Source organism: Ochotona curzoniae, unplaced genomic scaffold (genome assembly GCF_017591425.1).
Source record: "Ochotona curzoniae isolate NIBS_2020 unplaced genomic scaffold, NIBS_Ocur_1.0 contig_3498, whole genome shotgun sequence".
NCBI lineage: Eukaryota > Metazoa > Chordata > Mammalia > Lagomorpha > Ochotonidae > Ochotona > Ochotona curzoniae.
This window is the reverse complement of record NW_024465885.1, coordinates 9,984,586-9,987,877: the sequence shown is the minus strand read 5'-3', so window position 1 is coordinate 9,987,877 and position 3,292 is coordinate 9,984,586. Positions and strand designations below refer to the sequence as shown.

Sequence of the window (3,292 nt, the reverse complement as noted above, 5' to 3'; positions counted from 1 at the left end):
ACTCTACCGCCATCTCAACACAATGAACAGAACCCTGAGGACCAAGCAGTGATGGGCACACACACACACTTACACATACCTGCAGGCTGCCCTCTGGGCCCACATGGGTTGCACAGCAGTCAGCTAACAACTCTTTCCTGTGTTTTCCTATGATTCCAGGACACTGCTAGGAAGGAAGTTGCTCAGAATTTGTCTGGCTGAGGTCTCAGCAAGGTGAGGGTGCGTGCGTGGACCCAGTCAGCTTGATCTCAGTTCTGGGTTTTCTACCTTCTTGCCCAACCGCACTTCTCTCTTCCCATAGCCGTGTTCTTCCTGATGTTCATGATCAGCCTTATGGAATGTTTTCTGTAGTCCACGGGCTTCACTTCCATCATGGTGGCCTTAATTTGAGACTCATCATTGTAGGTCTATAGTTTGACCCAGATTCGGAATGTGAAAGAGCAGAAGTTGGCATTCTGGAAAACTTCAAAACCCTGTTCATTGTTCTCTCTCAGCTCCCCAAGGTAAGCGTTGTTTGGCCCTAGGATGGCCCCAGGGGACTCCTGGAAGCAAGCCACCCACCGAGTCTTTTGAAAGTCTGCAATGTTTGCCTACAGGATCATGTGGTACTTGAACTTGGGGAACTCTGTCGCACTTCTCACAGCTGTATAGCCCGTTCTGCTGATCCATCACTTACTTGTTGCAGACATGATTTGGGCAGGTCTGGTACATACCGTTCTCCTTGCACAGATACACCACGGTGGCCACCGAGCTGAAGTAGTCAGCCTTTTCCCCTTGGCCCAGGATCTCCTATTTTACTTCGGACAGTTGGTGTTGCTCCCCACTGTTCTTCCACTAGTGAGGTCAGAGATGGAAACATCATTCAAGGCTTGCCCTTCTGAGTCGAACCAGCCACGAAGCTGACAGTCCTCCAGGATGGCACAGTTCATAATGATAGTGCTTGAAGATAGGATGGACAAGATCCGGCCACCAAAGTCAGAAACCCGAGCTCCTTTGATGGCTAGCATGGGGGTCTCGAGCCATCAAATCTATCAGCGTCTTCTCCCCATAGAGTAGCAGTCACCACTTTCCCTGACAGGACCATCTGATAGGTATCTATGTTGGCAACTTCTCTGTTGTTGGACTTCACAGTGATTTTAGTGGCATCCTCGTAGCTCTTGAAGGTCCCAATTATGTATGTCCACCAGCGAGTCCTTAGACTTATTCTTCAGAGGGTTGATCCCCGTGAAGGTAAACTTGATTGTGGGCAAATGGTCATTACTGAGGGTCATCTTGTAGTCGTTTTTAACAGCCGTGAACTGTTTGTTAACGATCTTCAGGGTGCCTTTCGAGAAATAATACACCTTGCTCACTTCAGTAAGAGGAAAGAATTTGTCCACCTGCTCATTGAAAGCAGTAGCTCTGGTTTCACTGCTTTCCATCAGCCAGCTCAACGGAGCACAGTTTTCCTTTCCCTTTGGAATTGTCCCAGGTACAGATCTGGCTTTTCTTGGTGACACGGGCACAAATAATCCACTTGGACTGGTAAGAGGGTGAGGCTGGTGATGGGGACCACTCTGGACTGTGTTCCTCCACAAGTGGTCATCAGACTTCCACATCCCGCTTTCCCAAAGGTCTTGGAGGCACCAAAAGACTTAGATATTGGGGGTGGGATATTGGTTCCATTGCTGGGGCTTCTGGTCTGGGGATTGGCTGCTGGAACCAGAGCCGGAGCTAAAACTGCCTGCTGCTGACCGTGTCCTACATTAAAGAGCACTGTATTGCCGATCTTTACTCCAACCTCATCTGCTGATTTCAGAACTTCCAGCTCCACCAAAATAACTACTCCCCTTCCATCTTTCAGCGTGTTAACAAGGAATTGGTTAACCTGACAAATACAGTTGCTGGATAACTGTTCTTTCTCAAGAGGATTCAAGTGTGTTGCCAACATGAAAGACAACAGCCTGTTCAATCCTTCATTTATGAGCAGTCAATAACGGGCTGGGCTGTTCCCTGTGGTAATGGGGCGGATTCAATGACCTGGAGGGTGGATTTGATGGATGTGTCCCCCTGCTGCATTATGGCTGCGATGATCCCCTCACTAAGGTGGCCCACCACCTGAGTTGGTGCTCCACCACACCAACTCCTGCTCTTAAGACTTATTTATTTATTTATTTATTTATTTATTTATTTATTTATTTATTGGAAAGGTAGATTTTTACACGCAGGAGAGACAAAGATGTTCCATCTGCTGGTTCACTCCCCAAATGGCCACATCGCTGGAGCTGAGCCATTCCAAAGCCGGGAGCTAGAAATTTCTTCCAGGTCTCCCACACAAGTGCAGTGTCTCAAGACTTAGACCATCCCCTGCTGTTTTTAGAGGCCATTAACAGGGAACGAATAAGAAGTGGAGCAGCCAACAGCTAGCACCCAGATGGCATCCGGGTGCCTGCAGTGGAGAGTTTGCCAATTGAATCATCATACTGGACCCTTTCAAAGTTTCTTTAAATGAAATAAAGCTCATATGCTGAGAAAGGAGAGAAAATGGATTCATATAAAGTGCTTAAATCAATTGCAAAAATTAGAAGAGAAACATAAATAAAACACAAAACAAAGAAAATAAGTAGCATGCTATAACAAACAGAACATATGTTAAGCCAAATGTGTCACAAATAACTTTGCAGCTAATATCTTAAATCTACCAGTTAACAAAATAAACATAATCACAACAGTCAAAAACCAAGGCCTAAATACTTATTGTCTGCAAAAAAACTCACATTAAATATAAAGACAAAAGAAGTAGGAAAGAATATAGATACAGGGAATAAACAGCACTAATATGAGTCCAAAGACTGTAATTTTTGCTATTCAGGTAGAAATGGTCAGAATTACATAATCATGGTGAGAAATTAGTCAGTTCGCAAAGAAGACGTAGCAATTACATCAGTTATAAAGTAAGCAATTTGAAAAACAGCCTAGTGAAATAGACTGATCTATTGAAAGTGAAGACTTGTACTTCTTTTTTATTATTATTATTAATTATATTGCATTATATGACACAGTTCCATAGGTACTGGGATTCTCCCCAGCCCTCCCCAAGCTCTCCCCCCATGGTGGATTCCTTCACCTTGCTGCATTGCCACCGTTCAAGTTCTGCTGAGATTCTTTCATTGCAAGCATATACCAAGCATAGTGTCCAGCCTCTTATTGTCCAGATAAGTTCAACGGTTTCTTGGGGAGAACATCTCTGGTCTGAAGGTAAAGCCAACAGTGTATCTTCCCGATCAATCAAAAGTCCCAACATAACATCAGC

General features: G+C 44.8%; 1 pseudogene; it reads right to left on the bottom strand.

Annotated features, from left to right (window-relative positions):
- Nucleotides 1–263: 263 nt before the first annotated feature.
- Nucleotides 264–2,091, bottom strand: LOC121156939 (annotated as a pseudogene).
- Between the last annotated feature and the right edge of the window lie 1,201 nt (nucleotides 2,092–3,292).